This window comes from Acomys minous (genome assembly GCF_964271855.1).
Source record: "Acomys minous genome assembly, chromosome: 8".
NCBI classification, from domain to species: Eukaryota; Metazoa; Chordata; class Mammalia; order Rodentia; family Muridae; genus Acomys; species Acomys minous.
This window is the reverse complement of record NC_140489.1, coordinates 116422172-116443542: the sequence shown is the minus strand read 5'-3', so window position 1 is coordinate 116443542 and position 21371 is coordinate 116422172. Positions and strand designations below refer to the sequence as shown.

Below are 21371 nucleotides of genomic sequence, written 5' to 3'. Positions count from 1 at the left end.
TAAATAACTGTTGTCCTAGTTCTCAAAGGATCTTAGATGCCTGGGGAGAGTAACTGGAGTCCACAAATCTTGCCCATTGCATGCGAAAACACCTAAAAATTGGGCCTAGTTGGAACTACAAATGAAGACTTTCCTTTCCTTGACCCTCCAGGGTTACCACTGAATTACATAGGGGCTTAGGGACAAAGACTCCTTGCATCCTAATCTGGTGACCCTTGGGTTAACAAGGGACCTGTTGCCCTGTAAGTCTAGAACTTTCTCCCTTTGGTTTTACTGGTGTGGCTTTGTACAAGATGGCAGGTACAGAGGTTCACTTCTGTTCAGGGACTTTCCAGCTGCTCATTTTCCCTTTTGTCTTTAAACCAAACTGGGCGCACTCCTCTCTCTGTCAGGGTTATCTCTCTGAGCTAATTGGGATACAGGGCTGTATGTGTGAAATGACCCCCTGAGACTCCAGTGGCAGCAGTTTAGGACTTTGGTAGATGGGATTGCTGGCGCTGTGATATCCTGCTTAGCCGCCTCCCTGTGGTCCATCCAGTTCTTTGGGAAGCTGTGTTCATGTTCTCCCTAGTTTCCAGGTTCCATCCAGGGTAGTTGGAGTTGAGCATGTGGAATGAAATCATGTTTTCTATGTTGTGTGCCACACACACACACACACACACACACACACACACACACACACACACGTAAAAGTTCTGGCAATTAAACAAAAAACAAAAAAACAACAAAAAGAAAAAAAAATATTCATTGATTTTTTTTTTTTTCTCTTAGTTCTTAGAGCAGGGCCTGGCCAACTCAGTCTGGGGTGCCAGATCTCTTTAAGACTTTTTTCCAAGTATGTTTTTGAGCAACAGGAATGAGGAGTTCACCTCTTATGGAATGCATTGACAAAGCAAGCTAGAAAAACAAAACTTGTAGGGACCAGCTTTTCTCCAGTGTTATCTGTTACTTCAACAGGCCAGTTCAGGTCATGTTAGAACAAGTGATTAGATCTGCAAACAGTCTCATTCTTAGGTGAAAATTCTGACAATGATGATAATCCATGGCCTATTGGTGTCATTTGCTTGAAAGGTTAGAATCCAATCAGTTGATTGATTAGCTAAGTATTTGCTAAACATTTGCTGTGTATCCAGCTTGTGTTGAGATGTGGGTAAGCTGGGAAGAAAGGAGTCTTCATCCTTGAAGAACTTGCTGTAGGACCAGTGAGATAAACTGCAGGCTTGTGCCCCTGACATGGTGTGTACATTAGCCGCTTTGTTATATGACGCCTGTCTGAGGGACTGAGGCTGGTAAGTTGCAGAAGGCCAGCAGGCTTTGCCATGTAGCAGGACAGGAAAAATCTCAGGGAAATTCAGACTGCCATTTTGGGGACTTCTGGAAACAATCCACTGTGATCTCATGCAAAAGCAAAGTGAAGCCCTCCCGCTCTGCAGACAGTGGCACCCAGCAAGGGGCTGGGCAGCTCGGGACTTATAATTCAGGAGTGATTGTAGACGATGCTCCTACTTGAACCAAGGGTGAAAGGAAGTGCAGAGCAGTGGTTTGCAGTTTTAACAGGAGAAACCACTGATATCTGATAACTTCAGTAAAGAATAGTATTTGCCCCGAGGCTGCACTTTTTAATTCATTAGCACTACACATTTAAAAATACTGTAATAATCTTTTTTTTACATATGAAGCTTTTATTTCCCTGGTCTTAAATATTTTCTCAAAAAAATTGCCAAGATGCTCGTGGATATTGTTAATGCTGACTTGAAGGGCTGCACAGTATCAAGCCTCATGCTGACTAATGTGTACTCACTTATCCATGTAATAGGGAACATTGTTGATCAAAAATGTACTCCCCTCATCTTCAGAAAGAAAGTATGAGCTAGGAAACAGAGCAGCAAGTAAATATTAAACACTGTATGTAGTAAAATGGCCTGGGGAAATGACACCACAGTGTGTTTTGGTTATCTTTCCCCGGCCCCAGGCTAGTGCTGGCCCTCTCTCTTGCACACACTCTCTTTCCTTCCCTCCCTCCCTCCCCACGGGCCTTGACTCTTACTTCATTACAGTAGTCTCCTGTTATTCTTAGGGATATATTCCTAGACCCCCCAGCAGGTGCCTGAAGCCACAGTTGGTATTGAAGCCTGCACTGTATTTGTTGCCATAAATATAGACATACACACTGAAGATACAACTTGGCATTTGGTGCACAACCTCCATGAGTCCCCCAGCCCTGGTACAGCTGTATGGATAGGAGACTCGTCTTCGCCGTAAATGTTAAAAACCCAGTTCTTCTCTTTCCCTAGTGGATAACTTTCACCTTTTCACTTAGAGTGTGTTGGTGCTGTGACTGCTCTTCGCTAGGTCTGAGTTACCAGCTTTTATGCTTTGGGCTGTTATTCAGTAAAATGTGACTTAAACCCACCGCTGTTGCTCTGCAGCAGCAAGTCTAACAAGTGAGATAGCTAAGTGGCTCCCAGGTAGGTAGTGTACGCACTGTGGATTGGCTGAGCAAAGGCATGGCATGTTTTGAGCTGAACTCTGCAAGGTGACGTGAGATTTCATCTTTTTACTCAAAATGCTATATAAAATAAAGCTTATGAAAGCTTCCAGGTCCAGGTAACTGAAACCATGGAAAGCAGACCTCCAGGTAAGGAGGGACAGCAGTATCCACAGTCCAGCTAACACAGCTGCATTAGTCATGTCAGTGCACAAAATGCACTTCCATGCTTTTGCTTGTTCTTCCCTGTCTTCTCCACTCACGTCGGCATCTCTTTCCCACCTCCTTTTAAACCAGGTGTAGACATCCTCACCACACACTCTTGTCTCTCCCTTGATTTAGCAAGCACTTGTCACCACCACTCCATTTACCCATTACTGAAATTACCAACCCATTACCCCTACTTTGATCACTTTGTGTTTACAATAGCTTTTAGGGACCACTGGTGCCTCTCCACAGAGAAATCCACTCTCCCCACCCAGAGCTTTTATTCTGTGTTGATTCTGAGACAATGTTCCGTGTTCATAGTCCCATACTTCATGCCCTGCCCCATTCATTCCTTGATACACTACCACCTGGCTCCTTCCCACCACAGCACTAGCCACAGTGGCTTCCTTGAGCCATTGTATCTCTCTCCTCTTCACATTCCTCCCCACTCCAGCTTCCTGCTGCTCTTCAGACACTGCCCACTTCCTTGTCCTGCCCTTAGCCTTCTTTCTCACTCCATTGCCCTCCCTGGGGTTGCCACATGCCTACACTAAGGAGTCAGTCTTGACCTATGATCCTGGTGTCAGGGACTTTGTTTGAACAGCCCCTCCTCTCTGCCTATCCCACAGACAGCCAGAGGTCAACACCTTCATTTGCCTCTGCTCACTGTGGGCTGAGCAGCTCTTGCTTCGGGTCTAGTGCAGTATCTGCTGTCACACTGCACATTCTCCACAAGCAACATGACAGTGTGGTTCAGGGTTCTGACTGTTCTCATGTGCTCACTAACAGGAGCATTGCTCTAAAACAGATTCCTGCCTTCTTAAAGCCTTGCAGTAAGATTGAAATGATTTGCTCTTTTTCATCACATTGATTAATGCCAGTTTGCAGTAGCAAGTAGCAGAACTTTGTGGCAGGCCTAGGAGGAGTAAGTCTAGTGTATCTGCAGTTGGTAACATTGATTCATTTATTCATAAACTCAACAGAAATTTACTGAGAATACTGAGGCACTAAAGTAGGAGGGAGAATTGGCCAGAGTTTTTGTCACCTGAGGTGTCTTGTGCTATGATATTTCTTGTCTCTTTTTGTTCTGATTTTTTCCATCCCAATTAGTGGTAAATAATAATTAGCAAATGTTTACGGTAGAGTAGGATCTTCCACATAATACCCCATTTAATCATCAAGACAACAGTGTGAGTTTGCTGATGCTATTACTATCATCTAAAGGGGAGGCATGGAAATACACCCTAGGTCATATTGCTAGTGTGGGATAGGCCTGGGTTTGAGCCCAGCTGGCCTGGCTCCTGAGCCCGTTTGCCTTGGGTTTCCTAGTTCCTCATCCAACAACAGGCTCTCCCACCTACCTATTTCTGATGCTCTTTCTGTGAAACACGACAAGCTAGTTCTCAGTGTGCCAAAGGTAACCTACATCTTTATCTAACAGTTGTTTGGGCTTGTCTTGTTTTTTTGGATGTTTCTCCTTTGAGGCATGGCATTGGCAGTGATCTCATTTTCCAATCTGAAATCAGCACTAAAGGAAGAAAAATGTGCAGTTAAGCCCACATGCTTGTGACAAGTTGCTAAATAAAACTGGCTCAGCTGAAGGTCTGAGATTCTTGAGAAATACTGAGACTTTATTACAAAAGAAATTTTCCTTGTTATAGGGTCATTACATACTTGCAAGTGTCTTGCCAAAGAACAAGTGTGGCTTGAGGCTGAGATGCATATAGTCCTAATGAGATTATTTCTGGGCTGCTATTCATGAATGCTTTCTTTTTTAAAGATTTATTAATTTAATGTATGAATGCACATATACACTTGTGTGCCAGAAGAGGACATCAGATCACGTTATTATTGTGAGCCACCATGTGGTTCCTGAGAATTGAACTCAGGATCTTTGGAAGAGCAACCAGTGCTCTTAACCACTGAGCCATCCATCTCTCCAGCCCCCATAAAGCTTTCAAAACTATTAGAAAGCTTCCCCTCTGACTCAAGTGTGTGATCTTGGGTTTATGCACTGTTAAAACTTTATATAATTTTGGAAGGGCTTTGGGGTTGCAAGAGTGAAGGAAACCAATAGTGACATTGCATTTACCTAAAGACTTGCAGTTTACAAAGTACTCTTATAGATACTAATTTGTTTATTTTTCTTTTACTAGCTCAGTACACATTCCCATGTTTTCTTAAGTGACAGTCCTAAACCTACTCAGGAAAAGGCGAGTGTAGATGAGCAGAGTTTAAATGGGTTGCATTGCGCTAAGGTGCATCTAGGGATCTCAAGTAATGATCTTGAGGGGCCCTAACAGTAGCAGCTGGTTCATGTAAAACCTGTGAAATGGGTTTAAATCCCCTTTTCTTGTCAGTTTTATGTTTTCTTTTTTTTCTATTACATATACATTTATATTATTACACATATACACAGTAAACTACCTACAGCAAGAAGAACCATGAAACCATCAGGAATTATATAAATGTTACATTCATAGTGTTTTGGCTATTTGTGCTTGGCAACCTTAAGGAAAACATCTTTCCTATCTTGATGCATCTAAAATTCTGAATGAAAGTCAATATCATCATATCTCAGGTTTATGTTTCTATGTGCTGAGTTCTACTCCTGTACTGGGTTCCACTTCTGTCCTCTACTGGCTGAATTCAGTTCAGTCTGAATGATCTCAAGACCATAGTTTGGTTCCTTTGCCCACCCACCCCATCGCCTGTCATCTCATGTGCATGCACACACCATGCAGAGCACCAGCAAGAGGCTGCTGTGCCTAAAAGGCACTGCCATGTGAGCAAGCCTGCTCAGTTTTGATCACTGCAGCTGTACTGGAAAAGGCCATGTGTTCTGTACAAACCATGGAAATATATCCAGATGGCCAAGAAAAAGCTGAGTTGTTACTGAAAGATGTTTCACACAGACAAGAAAATAAGTTTATAAACAGTGAGCAGGAAATATTTTGAAAACACTAAGAGTCTTTTGAGCGGTTCTTGCGCATGGTGGATGAGTGGTATTAGCTTGTTTCCTACTGGGCTGTTTATTCATTTTTCGCCAATAAGAATCATTATTTCCTATAAAAACAAGATTTAAGCCGGCCATTGGTGGCATACACCTTTAATTCTGGCACTAGGGAGGCAGAAGCAGGCAGATCTCTGAGTTTGAGGCCAGCCTGGTCTACAGAGTGAGTCCAGGACAACCAAAGCTACGCAGAGAAACTTTCTTGAAAACAAAACTGAATTTAAGGTATAGCCTCATTTGAGTGTGAGCAAATAATAAAAAATGCGAAATTAATTTGATGCTAATTATAACCCATATAAATCATATAAATATAATTAAGGGAAACATAAAGAAATGGAATTCTTGCTGGGTGTGGTGGTGTATGCCTTTAATCCTAGTACTTGGGAGTCAGAGGCAGGTAGATCTCTGAGGCCAGCCAGGCTACATAGTGAGTTTCAGGCTAGTAGAGCTACATAGTGAAACCATGTCTCCGAGGGGGGATTGGCTAGAGAGGGATTTGCATTCTGCTGTCTGGTTGATTGTCCAGTAGTAAAGTAGTAAAGTAGTAGCTTTAGAATGTCATGACCAGATGGAAGTCTCCATTGTAACCAACCCTCAGCGCAGCTTCTTCATGCCCTTCTTTCCTAAGGCGCTGATCTCACAAGGGCACTGGATATGAACTTAGAGAGCTCCATGGGAGTGCACACAGCCTGACAAAGGTAGCTAGTGCTCGGGTTTAGAAGCCGGAGGTTGTGAATTCTAGAATGTGTGGCTGCCCTGACTCAACCTTAGATAAATATTCCTGAATTCTAAGTAAGATGGGGAATCCAAAGTCCTGTTGTTTTGTTTTTTTTTTTTCTGAGTCCTCCCATAACCAGTCCATGGAACAAGCTGAGTTTGGAGGGCAGTAAGAGGACAGTCTGATACCAACTACCTACTATTCCTGTAACCGTCCTGTTTCCCTTAGGAGTGATGCTATTGGACATGCCACTAAACTGCTGCAGACCCCAGCAAGAACCGACTTACTCTGAGAGAGGTGGAAACCTATAGGAAGTCATTTTAGTGTTCTTAAGCAGTGCCTACAGCCCTGCATATATTCTTAGATGCCACCTTCTTCTTGAGGGTTCTTAGGCAGACCTTCAGTCACTTACTATATAGTTTTGTTTTGCTTTGTTTGACAGCGGGTATGGGTTGAGGGCCACACAAGCCTGACCACTGTCTTCCATTAGACCATGTGAGGAGACCCATGGCAGTGCCGGAGGTCCTGGGGGACCAGCCAGAAGAGCTCAGCCAGCTGGAACCACAGGCTTTGAGGCTTTATGTTCATTTCACCTCGTCCCCTTCTGGATAGGCTTCCGGATGTCCTTCCCCCGCAGCTTGAGGCTAGTGGCTCTCTCTATTTTGCCCAAAACCTGCTTATTCACAATGGCCCGCCCACTTTCATTGTCTGCAGTGACTTACAGCTTTTAATTGATTTTTGTGGCCAAGTCCTTCTGCGTCAGGCGTTTGCTGAGTCACTTCGCCCACCTGCAGGGTCACCTTGTCATGGAGCAGCTCCTTTGTCTCCTGGTCAGGCTTGGCTGTGTGGATGGAATGCTGCTTGTTCTGGCCAGCAGTCCAGTTCTTGGATGTCTCCACATCTTCTCATCTTTGAGCTGCTAAGATGGCCTGCTTAAATTTGGCCTGTGTGGCGGTGGGGCCCTTCTTGCTCAGCACCGTCAAGGTGTCCCAGTCACTCTCGGCCATGTCGCGGCAGGGGCAGTGGTCTGTCTCACTCTCTTGCAGCTGCTTGAGACCCCTAGTATATAGTCTTGATTTATTCTAGAACAGTGAGAGGCAGGCTACACTTAAGTCGTTAGCCACAGTGTAAGTTAGCTTAATTTTCGATTTTAACAAGAAGACAACTAGAAGACATTGGCAGAAGATGCAGAATGAGGAAAAAGAAAGTATGCACCCACACTTGTGGTCTGGTAGAGGGCCATCATGCCTTTCCCACCAGAACTGGTTCCCATGCTTTCAGGGGCATCATGTTTTCCGTTTACCTCTCTCCTGTCAGAACTCACGGAGGCCTTTTTACAGCTTTGACTCTTCCTCACCCTTTAGAGATGTAGTTCTGTTTCCTTTTCAAGATGAAAGCTTGTCCCTCCCCAAATAGTTCCAGGCAGCAGGACACAGTGAATCCTTGCAGATAAAAGACCTTGCTGATAAAATGCCAGATAGTTATCAGAAAGCAAGTGAAGGAGTCAAGTCTCTGCCGTTAATTACCTCCTTGCAGCTTTGTTTATATCCTGTTCATGCGGGCTGTGTTTTTCTTGGACAGTTTTCTTGTCTGCTCTGAACTGCAGTCTGAAGTTTGTAAAATTTCCAAAGGTCAGGGAATAGTGGGTTCCTTCTTTCCAGAAGGGCTTAATGGAAAGGAAGAGAAGATCAAAGCTTCTATCTTCCATCTGAAAAGAAAGGGACAAATACTTGTTTGGACATTAATCCCTCACCTCAAGTAGACAGACCCCAATGTGCTTTGGTTCTGAGTCCTAGCCAGGAGGTTGCCTGGAAATAGAATAGCGTTTCTATCTGAAGCCATGAATATCAAGCAGTGACAAACTGGGTATCCAGACATTAAGGCCAGAGGCCAGCTGAGTCTAAAATAAAACTACCTGGTAAACAAACTTGACAGCATTGATACATGTATTTAAAAATGGCTGGGCTGGGTGTGGTGCCATGTGTCTTATGTTCCAGCACTTGGGAGTAAAGGCAAATGGATCTTTGAGTTTGATGCCAGCATGGTCTACATAGTAAGTTCCAGAGGAGCTAGGACTACGTAGTAAAATGGCTAAACTGATAAACTTAATATTTTTGGTATTTTATCACAAGAAATAAGTAGTGCCTGCTTCTGGAGAGTTCTACTACTTTGGAACAGTGGGAAATACAATGAGATAGGGCTCTGTGGTCTGCCTTAATATGGATGGATGTGACTACTATTCATTTAAGGAGCTATTTAGGCTTTTAAGTACTATAGGACTATGGATAGTGCGCACTTTAAGGAACACAAGGAGTGGCGGGAATATTTTGCTACTATTATATTAGATCAGTGTTTCCCAACCTTCCTAATGCTTCAGTCAAGCTTTTGATACAGTTCTTCTTGTTGTAGTGACGCCCCCACCCAATAAATCATTTTCATTGCTAGTTCATAACTGTAATTTTGATTCTGTTATGAATCATAATGTAAATATTTCTGAAGATAAAGGGGCCGAGGCCAGCAGGCTGAGAAGCTCTGCATTAGATGTATTAAGAAGTTGGGACTGTAAGAGCCTATTCTTCCCTTTAAAAGGGTTGTGTAAGCCATGGCAGCCACTGTCCTGCAGATAAACCAAGAGAGAGAGAGAACTTCCTAAGTTCTCTCAAATGTTGTCTGTCTTCATGGTTGGACGAGCAGTGTCCCTCGCTCTAACTATGGAACAGTGGCAGTGACATGCTTCATGACAGCTGCGGGACCTGGCAACTATTAAGTGACCAAATATACATGTCTTGACTATTAATAAATGAAATTTGAATCTGATCTTAGGTTGTCTTGATAGGTCTGTCTGTACCAGAACTTACCTTTGTTAATAAGTAAGACAACTGCAAACTGATTGAACCAGGCCCCTCTCAGCTTCACAAGTGTTAAGGACTTCTAAGGACTAGACATATTTTTCTTTAAGAAAAAAAAAACTCAAACCCTATAAACATGTTATCTGGTGATAATAGGTACAGTATGAATTTTAGGAAGGGAGAAAGGGATGGAAAGAAATAATTCTTATTCTAAATAATTAAACACATGCTCTTTTTAACCTTGAAAACTATATTTCCCTGTGAGGCAAGGTCTTACTATGTAGCCTTGGCTGGTATGGACCCACCATGCCTGATATATAAATTGCAACGAAAAGATAACTCTTGTATCCTCCATGTATGTGTCTCTTACTCTGGCCCCTGGTCTCTGTCTTTATTTGAAGGCAACCAGGTGGTCACTGGGATTTTAGCAGTATTTTTCTCATATTTAAATGGAATATTTTCCTAAGAAGAGGCTAGAAAACATTAGAGACTTGAGATGAAGTGAGAGAGAGAGGGTGTGTGTGTGTGTGTGTGTGTGTGTAAGAATGGGAAGGGAGAATTGTTTGTTTGTTTGTTTGAACAGTGTTTTGCAATATAGCCTAGGCTGACCTAAAACTTGTATAATTCAAGCAGCCTAAGTGACCTAAAACTTGCAAGCTTCCTGTCTCCTCTCATTGAGTGCTAGAGTTATAGGTGTGTGCTACCACAAAGGCTCAAAAAGTATATTCTATATGAAACACAGACTTAGTTAGAAATAACACAATTGGTTAAGACAGTCTGGTGTAAATGATACTTTTTTTAAAAGTAGGTTTCTTTGCTTTCTTTTTGACTAATGGTTTTGTCAGGATAACTATTGGGAAAATAAATGAAGTGCTTTGAAGTATATGAGGGAGTGAGTAGAGAGCATGTCTGTGCCTTGTACAACCTGGTGATACAGATTGTAAACTAGTGATGCCAAATTCCACCGACTAATGCAGCCAAAGCCATAGTAATGTATTGATGAGATCATGAAAATGAGTGGAGGTGGTCCAGCTTGCTTTGTTTTCTTCTGAAATGTTGTATTTATTAGGCTTCTGCCCAAAGCTCAGCAGGGCTGGGTTTCATACTTTAGTTTTAATCTGCAGTTAACAGTTATGTCCTTGGCAGAATTAAAGAATGACCCCTAGATTCTACACATATTTTACTTTATGTATTTTTTATAGACAAAAAAGCTAGCAAATAAATGATATGCATGAAGTTGCCCTTATTAATTGATTGAACTGGAGTAGCAATAAAGAGTATTATTTTTAAGAACTTTCTTTTTTTGTTGTTGTTTACATTCATGAGTATGTCTTCTGTAAATACTTACTAAAACAACATCTTGTTGAAATCAGCAGTGAACATTAGCAGTGATGTTTTTCTAGTGCTATATGGTCGCACATACCTGGATATCTTAGGGGTTATGACCAGTGTTTTTTATTGACATGTTCCCCCATCTTAAAACACAGTCACCATGAAATTAATGTATTAAGCCAAAGTCACAGTCAGGAAAGGACTTGTGGGTAATATGATTCTCCTGATAATTAGTCGCCCAATTAAATACTAGAGTGCTTTAATGATACAGGGATGTAGCATACTTCTGAACAAAGATACTACTGCTGAGATTGTAACTTGTAATACTAGTATGCCTTGTATTTCTGCCAGGTCATGCACATGTGTAATCAGTTTTGCTTCATCTTTGGACTTTCACAGCAATCTGCATTGTGTATTCATTTAAAATATATTAATAGGATGTTGATCTGGGTTCTATTTGTGCAGAATTTAGGATGATTTGAATTATTAGGAGCTGAAAATTAGTTTTCACTATGGTACAAGTCAAGTTTTTGGCTGTTCAAAGCTCAAGCTGGGGAGAAACATCTGTTTTATCTTAATAATCAACATGGAAAATTATCCTAAATGCAGATGAGTTCATTAAAGCTGACCCATCAAAATCACTTAGTTGAGTAGTATTTAAATAACATGTATTTAAAAGTAACAATTTAATTGATTTTCATTTGTAAAATTATTATTCAATACTAAGGTTGTAAAAATACCTTAGATACTCCAAAGTGGCATGTATCTGTAGTGCCAGTATTGGGAGACTGAGATAGGAAGGTCACATGCATGAGGCTAAGACAAGTTCCTCATGCTCAAGAGCCTGTCTCAGAGACAAGCAAGAAACAAGAAGCTAATCCCGCAGAGCTGGGCCACTTAGCGCCGTTGTAGAATAAAGCTAGCAGGTCTGAGTCTCAGCTGCTCTGTTTACTTCCTCTGTGAATTTGGACTGGTTGATCTCTCTGAGCTTCCCCATGCAAGATTGAGAACATTGTCCTAAAATGTTTTGGTTTTGTCTTTTAGTTCTTATATGATTGTTAGCCTTTAGTATTGATTTTATTTATTTATTTATTTATTTATTTATTTATTTATTTATTTTTGAGTTATACAAGGGAAAGTTAATTCTGATAAAAAAATAGGAATTTTTACTGGGCTTGTTTAATCTGGGAGGAAAAACAAGGGAAAGCAAGATAGAATTATAATGTTACTTTTGTAATGTATATGAGAAGATTTTGTTTCTTGTTTGGTTGGTTGATTGGTGGTTGGTTGTTTTCAAGACAAGGTCTCACTATGCACTTCTGGCTGTCCTGGAACTCGCTCTGTACTCTGCCTGCCTCTGCCTCCCACGTGCTGAGGTTAAAGGCCAATGAAAAATATTCTTTAAAAACGACTTAAGATCTGACTGATGTAAACTACACATGTTCAAAGTGTAGTTTGATAAGTGTTGATGCATATTAAGCCACCACCACTATAAAGATAATGCACATATCTATCATCCTTTATAATCTTTACCCAACACCCCTCCCCAAACATCTGGCAGTGGCTGCTTTGTTCTCTGTCACTGTAGATTTTAAGAAATTTACATTTTCTAGAGTTTTATAATATGGTAGTGTATACATTCTACTTTGGCATTTCGCCTGCATATTTTGAGATTCAGCCATGTTGTAAAGTAGAATTCTCCACTTGCCTTTTTTGTTTGTTTGTTTGTTTGTTTGTTTGTTTTTTTGTTTTTCGAGACAGGGTTTCTCTGTGTAGCCTTGGCTGTCCTGGAACTCTGTTTGTAGACCAGGCTGGCCTCAAACTCACAGCGCCTCTGCCTCCCGAGTGCTGGGATTAAAGGGATCCCGGCCTAGAATTCTCTTATTGATCTACCACAATTTGTTTGCTTCCTTAACTATTGATGGGCATTTATTTTACATAAAAATTTAGCTATTGCAGATAAGTTGCTAGGAACGTCCATTCTTGTCTTTGTATGGATATTAGCTTTCATTTCTCTATGTTAAATACATGAGAGTGAAATGGAAGGAAGGGCTGTGTGCTTGCTTTGCTTTTAAGAAACTGATACCTTGTTTTTCACAGTGACTGAACCTTTCTCGTTCACACCAGCCAAGTGTAATGTCCCCAGCTGTTCTGTGGTCTGGTGCACACTTCACATGCTCAGGTTTTTGGTTTTGCTTTTTTACTTATTTGTTTTTATTCTGTTGTGTATGAGTGTTTTTCCTGCTTGTATGTATTGCACCACATGTGTGCCTATTGTATGTACTGCACCACATGTGTGCCTATTGTATGTATTGCATCACATGTGTGCCTATTGTATGTATTGCATCACATGTATGCCTATTGTATGTATTGCATCACATGTGTGCCTATTGTATGTATTGCCCCACATGTGTGCCTATTGTATGTATTGCACCACATGTGTGCCTATTGTATATATTGCACCACATGTGTGCCTATTGTATGTATTGCACCACATGTGTGCCTATTGTATGTATTGCACCACATGTGTGCCTATTGTATGTATTGCACCACATGTGTGCCTATTGTGTGTATTGCACCACATGTGTGCTTATTGTTCTTAGAGGCCAGAAGGAAGTAACAGATACCCTAGAAGTAGAGTTACAGATGATGGTAAGCTGTCGTGTCTGTGCTACAAGCCCAGCTGGGGTCCTCTGCAAGGACAGCCAGTGCACCTAACCACTGAGCCTTCTCTCCAGCCTCAGGCAGCTCAGTCATTCCCATCGAGTATCTCTACTAGGTGTGTAGTAGTAGATCATTATTATAAAATATATTAATAATTCCTATTATCTTCACCAGTGTTTACTTATCATAACACTTTGTCATACAAGCATATAAAGTACTTTGAGTTTCCCAAATAACTGAACATCTTCATCTTGATCATCTTCACATGTGTTCACTTCCTGTCTCCTTTGCTGAAGTGTCTGTTCAGAGCTTTGACTCAGTTTTTTATTGAGTTGTTCATTTTCTTCTTCTAAATATATTCTGGACACTTGTTTTGTAGGCATGAATTAATTTATTTCCCTGACATGTAGAACTAGAAAAATAACACTAGATTGCAGCAAGAAAGAGTCTAATTGTACAAAAGGAAGTACTTTTTGACTGTTGTACTACTGTAGCCTAGGTATGGATTTGGGGGCAAGCAAAAGCAATGTAAAGCTTTTCCTGGGGTGCTTGTAAAGAGCTGGTAGTAGTCCCTTCACAGTGCTGTAGGTCTGCTGAGATGTGACTCGGGCACTTTGTTGAGAAAGGATGCCTCATTGAGATGAGTCTGTTCCTAACATCTCAATATGCTTTCCTGTTTTGTACCATTTTTCTAGGCCAAAATAGTGTGACTTTTTGGAATTTTTCAAGCGTTTTCTGTTTTTTAAAGATTTATTCTTTGTGATTTTGGTTTGACTTATTGCTAGGAAATTAAAGGAAGGTTATTTAGGGCCATTAATTAGCTTTAGCAGAAACAAACTGCAACCTCTGCAGGGCAGTAACCATATTAACAGAAATGCTCCCCTCTCTCTTCCAGCAGTAGCGTTTAGTTGGCATTGTGAGGCAGGCTCATTTAGCTTTCTGCTGAAGCAAGATAATTAACAGATTCTAGAGAATCCAGATGACTAAAGGTCGTGGGCTTGTTGTGGCGTTGGGAAGACTGAGGGGTGCTGTAATGACAGGGTTCCAATAGAGCTCATGAAGGGCTTTCCTGTGTAGAAAACACTGGTCATTTGTTTCCAACTCTGACGGAGGCCCAGGCTAAAGAAAATCAGCTCTGAACGTAGGAAAGTTGAGGGAGGTTAGTGTTAAGCATAATGTTTTTATTATCAGCATCAATATTGTTATGAGATTAAGCAATGAAACAGGTAGAGAGAGATCCTAAAGATAACTTAAAGTAAAAGGGATAGTAATCCTGCAAGATGTTTAAATGCCTATTGATTTATAGGATTTTGCTATTGGAGAGAACTTGAGAAGTAATTTCTAATATTTTTTTTATAGATGAGGATGTGAAAGGGCATTGTGTAACTTGTCTATGTGCCTCGTAGCTGCTGCAGATATTCTTATTTTAATTTGTGTGTTTCAAGTGTCATCTTATTTATGGCACCAAACAAGCATTGTCGTTGTCTTCACTAAAATAGTCACTTAAATGCATGTGTTATCTTTTCCTAAGTCTTGAAGTTCTGCTAATGTACAGACTTGTCATTATAAAGGTTAACAGCATTTTGAAATGTGTTAATATATATAAACAAATACAGCACTTTGAATGATTAGATGATTTGATCTGAGGTGTTTAGTAACGATAGAGAACAGCAGAAGACATTGCCATGGCCTTCGTGTAACCTGTCCCATATTCATATATGTTCTTCATAAAACCATTGGTTGGCCTGGCCTACAAAGTCTACAGTTTGGTGACTGGCTTTGGGTCAAAGTCCTATGACTAATTTGATTTCCTTAAGGGTAGTGCATTGTGAAGCCTTTTTTTTTTTCTTTTCTTTTCTTTTCTTTTTTTAAGCACTAGTTAGAGCAGGAGGAAATACATTTAGGCCAACAGTTTACTATGAATGAGATCTGCAAATGGGAGTTCCAATCATTGGAATTAATGGGATAAATTGCTTCTTAAGGATTCCATACCCATGATCATAACAGAAGGAAATTAGCACAAGGCATTTTATTTGGTTGTGCTTAGATTTATTTGGCAACTCATTGTTTTGTACATGTTCCCACTAGTCTATCTGTGGTAAAAAACACATATATTCACATAATGCTGCTTGAAGACTTATCTGAGTAGTAAAATTAGGATAAAGAGCTGGGGAGATGGCCTAGTCAATGCTGGGGAGATGGCCTAGTCAGTGCTGGGGAGATGGCCTAGTCAGTGCTGGGGAGGTGGCCTAGTCAGTGCTGGGGAGATGGCCTAGTCAGTGCTGGGGAGATGGCCTAGTCAATGCTGGGGAGATGGCCTAGTCAGTGCTGGGGAGATGGCCTAGTCAATGCTGGGGAGATGGCCTAGTCAGTGCTGGGGAGGTGGCCTAGTCAGTGCTGGGGAGGTGGCCTAGTCAGTACTGGGGAGGCAGAGACAGCGACTCCCTGGGGTTTGCTAGCCAGCTGTTCTAGCTGAACTCTTGATCCTCGCTCCTAATGAAAGATTCTTTCTCAGAAAACAAAGTAGACAGCACCTTATGTTAACTCCTGTCTTCCATAGGCACATTCATCCACATGTATGATGAAAACCCCCCACATACATCACTCACACACGCACACGCGCACACGCACACACGCGCACACACACAGTCTGAAAGTACCTAGATTACCTGCCTCCAACCTTTTGCTTTCTTTGGATTTCTGCATAGGCATTGGAATCTTTCAGAAACATTACAAATTCTTGTTATAAGAGAAATTGATATTTACTTTTTTTTTTCTAAGACAGGGTTTCTTTGTGCTACTCTGGCTGTCTTGGAACTCACTCTGTAGACCATGCTGGCCTTGCATTCGCCTGCCTCTGCCTCCCGTTGCCTGGCTTTCTTTCTTTCTTTTTTTCTGTTTATATTTAAAAGTACTTAAACTATCACTGTGTAGAGCACTCAATGCCTAGGTTGCATTGATTTTATTAGTTTGAGGCAAAAGGGATTTTTGTTTCAGACTATGTTTTAAGTTATTACAACTAGGTTTATTAATCAAAATAGGAGCTATTATGATCAACACAAAGTTTGTTAATACGTTTGTTTATCCTGTAGCACAAAAATCTTGGCTTTAGGATTTGATAAACTCTTGGAAAGCACTTTCTGCGTTGTGCTGGCTATGGACGTACAAAAAGTTGTCAAGATCCTGGAAGAAATGGTAGTTGGTTGGCAAGAAGTCAGGTGAAGCAAAACTCTGTAGACAATTTATTCGACCTGTGAAGCACTGGTTCTGTGATACCTAGTCAGGGATGCTGGGGAAGAGTCAGGCTCTTCTGTTGCTCATACTGGCTGCAGCAGCTGCACTCTCCAGCACATCTCCTCTGCTTGCTGGCACACTTCTTGGATGGGAGGGTTTCTCGGGCATATAGAATGCTGTGGTGGCTCAGCCTGGCAGCAGACCCCCTATCAGTGATCATGACTTCCTGTGTGTGAGTTGCTTGGGAAAGTGCTTTGGATCAGCTTCATTTTCCAACCACAGAGCTGGATGTCACTAGTTATCATATACAGTCTACTTTTCATCACTGTTACTCCACAAAATGACATCAGCAATTTTTTTTTTAAATTTTTTGGTCAGCTCATATGGCATTCACTTACTGAGATCCCACCTTTCCAATTTGCTTGAAATGACAGACGAACATTGGATGGTCCATGTTGAGTTCTTTGACAACTCTCATGTAGTTGTGAGCCAGCTTCCGTGACTGCAGTCAGCTGGTCATCATCAACTTCTGCGGGCAAGCTGTGCGCCTTATCTTTAAGGCTGTCCATTCTTATGCAGAATTGTCTAGAACCAGCACTCACTGTGTGCCTACTTGGAATTTCTGGGCTAGGTTCACTGTTGACAGTGAGAGCTGTCTCTACCACTCATTTTGAATTCTAATACAGTCTCTCATTTGCTTTTTGCTTAACATCTTTTCCATAGTATAAAATAAACATAAAACAAGTATAAATTAATAAATTATTAGTTTTAAAAAGCAGGAAATGTCCATTAAATGTTGTAAAATTTACTGCTGCTTTGTAAAACACAGTTATTAAGAGTGTATTCCTATATCACACAGCAAATTTTAACATTGTAAAAACTAGTCACTTTTGTACTTACCTAATAATACTATCTTTTCAGATATTTGTAATAGGCACTCAGAAAGTGAAGTCGATCCAAGATGTTTATTAGGCATTCATGATTTCTCTAGCAAGTCATGGGCTAGTTTTAGGGCACTTTGGATATTGGGATTGTTTTTAATGTGTTAATTTGCCAGTAGGGAACTATTAGGTTTAGGAATGCTTGAAAAAGAATTTTTTTAATGGTAATAAACACAGTTCTTTCTAATCCTTCTCCCAGATACATGCTAGGGTTACAAACAAGAGGACAAACTCTCAGTACCTTTCTGTAGTTTTTTTTAATGTATCACCCACTCCCCCGTGACCTGAAAAGTCATTCACTAAAACCACAGAACCACTCTGCAAGGTCGATGGTGCAAGTTCCAAGAGTTTTAAGTCACTTTGAGAACTAGAACTCCGGGCAGTGTTACACCCCAAAGAGCGCCAGCCTGCTTAGCAGTCTTCCACACCTGTCCACTACCTGCAGGAAAGGGAGACACCCTGCGACCAGGTGCTGCATGCAGAGCCCCTGCTACAGAGTCAGCAGGAGGTCATGGAAGCCTTTGCCTCTGTGCAGCTCGTGGCTTCAGCCTCTGCACCCCCAGCTCCTCTGCAGAGCTCATCCCAGCCTGTGAGCCTCCACGGTAGAGCTGCAAACGCTTGTCCAGCTCTTGTGGGTAGAGACACCAGACCACGGTACAGCTCATTGCTCCAGTTCAGAGCTAACTCCCAGGCGGACTGGAGGGATGCGGGTTCATGTTAGATCTTTATACATTCACAGCACTTCGTTTTTCATTTGGGTAGGGACTGAAATTAATTATTTTTCTTAAATCTCTATCCAGGTCTGGGGTTTCCAGTGTCTTTGGGTGGACATTCTTATAAAGCATTCTTCCTAAGTTGGGAAAGTTATCACTAAGGGAGACTACATTGCAGTAGTCCATGTCTAAAACATTTTATTGGAATCTCAAGAATTTAGTTTCAAATTGCATTTATTACTGGCAAAAGATGATAAATGATTTAAGTGAAATTTCAGATGAAATATGAAGATTATATTTCATCTGTATTTTGATAAGAGCAGGAAATCAGATTAGCATTTAAAAGTCATGCATCTCTTTATTATTGAAGAAATAATTGTAATTCCAAATAATGAAAATGCACTGTCCCAAGAGCTTTCTGGGCATATATACCACACAGTTTGACTTTCATTCTTCTTTTGGGAAAACTCATGCACTTCATTGCCCAGTGGTGACAGAAATGGTTTGCAGGCTAGCAGCCATCGCATTACCTCTGCGGTCATGTGTCCTTGGCACATGCTGTGGCTGGTACTGCTGAAGAGGCGTGCAGTTGCCATTTTAACTTAAAGTTAGCAGCCTGAGGCATGTGAAGCTGGGTAAAGCCTGGTAACTGAGCAGCGGAGTGCAGGTGACTGCAGAATCATGCATCTCCTAAGGCCAGGTTTGGGCCTACATTGGCCTTATCCCAAGTGGATACATTACAGTTTTCTGATGTTAGTTATGTTGTGGCTTATTATTGTCAGAGTTTCTTCATAAGGTTGATATATCAATCACTGTTAGTTTGCGAAGAGCTGCCCAGTAGATAAGTTAAACTGAACATTTTACCTACAGATACATATTTTTTGTTGTTGGTTTTGTTTGGTTGGTTTTTTGAGACAGGATTTCTCTGTGTAGCCTTGGCTGTCCTGAACTCACTGTGTAGACAGACCATGCTGGCCTCAAACTCACAGAGATCCACCTACACCGAGTGCTGGGATTATAGGCGTGCCTCACCATGCCCAGCTCCCAGATACATATTTTTTGTTTTGTTTTGCTCATTAGTCCTGGAATGTAGTTTTTAGCTTAGCAAGTATCTACTGTTCTTATTCCTCTCTCATTAACCCAAAGGAAAGGTATTTTGTTTGTTTGTTTTTCAATTTAACTCCAAAAGTCCTGATCCATTTATATCTGATATATTTGAATGGAGAAACTCAAGATGAACTGAGTTGAGGGAGTGAGTAAGTGCTGGTGTTACATTCTAGCTAGCAGTGTGAGTGGTCAGGAAAAAGCCAGTTCAGTTAGCATAGATCCTTTGATGAATTAGAAGCAGGTTTAGGGGATCTTGGAAGAACAGGCAGAGAATCTGGTAACTGAGACCATAATTGAATGCTTTGAAAATGTGAAGATACATTCACAGATCTCTACATTTTCAAATTTACTGGATATGATGTAAACTTTAAGTATTTCTCTCTTTTATACATGCACACATACCGACCCAGGACTGTTTTTCTGAAGGCAAGATTTGGAACAGCATGCAATGGAACACATGTTTGGTATAATAGCAATGGAGTGAACAGATATACATTTGAGCCCTGGGCATGGAGAATAAAGGTGGAAGAGCAGAGTCAGTTGGCCCAGAGAAACATAAGCATCCCTCTCTCCTTCATAGCTTATTTGGATAGAGAGTGGAGAGTGGACCTTTGTGAGCACATGAAGTGTGTTTGGTACGGGCAAAGCTCTGTTTCCTGTTTTGACACAGAGAACACTGGAGAAAAACAGCCTTTACTCATTCACAGAGGCATTAGGTTTTCAGATGATTCTATCTAGCAAATTATAATAACTGATCCCACTGCCTGGTAGGGTCTGTGCTTTATGTTCATTAGCTCATTAGAGCTCTCAATAGCCTTAAGAGGTAAGTAAAATCTAGAAATTTACTGGCTTCCCCCTAAGAGCCACACTAGTGAGTGATAGTACTTGAATCTACACGGAGGCATGCTAGATTCCAGAACATGTTCTTAATTCCTGTCCTGTATGTCCCAAGTTGCTGCTGTCAATGTCATTTTAGTGTAGTAGACAAGATAGTGGCCAGGGGTGGCCATAGGAAGAAAGGGTACATGAGATGCATCTCATGTGCTGACACAGAAGAACCGTACACTTGTTATAAGTGCCTGGGGACGAAAGCAAATGGCTCTGACCAGAGGCGGCGCAGCAAGGTTTGACAGAAGAGCTTGTAACCTATTTGAATTCAGATGAAGAGATGCTCGCCAAGGCTTCGGGTCAAAACACATTCCAAAGGCGTTACAAATGAAGTAGTGGTGAAGCTTTGTTTTAATAGTGTAACTGGGAACCTACTGTTCCTTCCCTAGCCTTCAGAGATACCATGGAAAGTAAGATTGTCTTGGTCATTAATGGGTACCATTTCTTCTAGAGCAGATAGCCAAGCTGTAAGGAAAGCAGATGACAGTTGCTCCGTGACTTGGGGGGTGGGGGACAATGTTCTTGTGACGAATAAAAAATTTACTGTTTAAGGCAGAATGAAAACCCACCTGTGTGATTTTCTGTTTAATAGCCCTTTGGTTCTTGTTTGTTTGTTTTGTTTTTGTTTTTGAGACAGGGTTTCTCTGTGTAGCCCTGCCTTTTCTAGAACTTACTCTGTAGACCAGGCTGGCCTGGAACACAAAGAGATCCACCTGCCTCGTCCTCCCTGAAAGCTAGGATTAAAGGCGTGTGCCACCAACTATCTGGCCTAAGTTTTTGTAAGATATTTTACAACTATCAAAACAAACCTGCAAGTGTATTTTTCCTCAGGGTTTGAATATGTGTGTATACACATGTACATATATGTTAATTTAAGTGTGATCTAATTTCCTGCTTATATAGTTTACACTAGAAGATTGTGAAATTACTTTTGATTATTACTTTATGGTGAATGTTATTAAATTTTACTTTACAAATTGCCGTCTTTAACAATTGCATTGGTCTAACGTTTTTCAAATTATATTTAATTAGTGTGCGGGGGTTGGGTACATGCATGTTACACAGCACATGTGTGGAAGTCAGAGGACAAGTTGTGGGACTTAGTTCTTTCTACTATGCAAATCTCAGAGGTCAAGCCTTGTAACTTGATATGTAGAGCAGGCTGGCTCTGCATAATGATCTGCCTACCCCTTCCTCCCAGGTTGTTGGGATTAAAA

At 41.2% G+C, this 21371-nt stretch overlaps 1 protein-coding gene and 1 pseudogene across 3 annotated transcripts in view; one reads left to right on the top strand and one right to left on the bottom strand.

Moving 5' to 3' along the window:
• Positions 1-21371, top strand: part of THADA (THADA armadillo repeat containing) — a 293429-nt gene that overhangs the window by 136585 nt on the left and 135473 nt on the right. The gene's annotated exons all lie outside the window — the stretch shown is intronic.
• LOC311603424 (endothelial differentiation-related factor 1-like) lies at positions 7016-7808 on the bottom strand (annotated as a pseudogene). The gene has a single exon. The product of its transcript is annotated as an endothelial differentiation-related factor 1-like (transcript).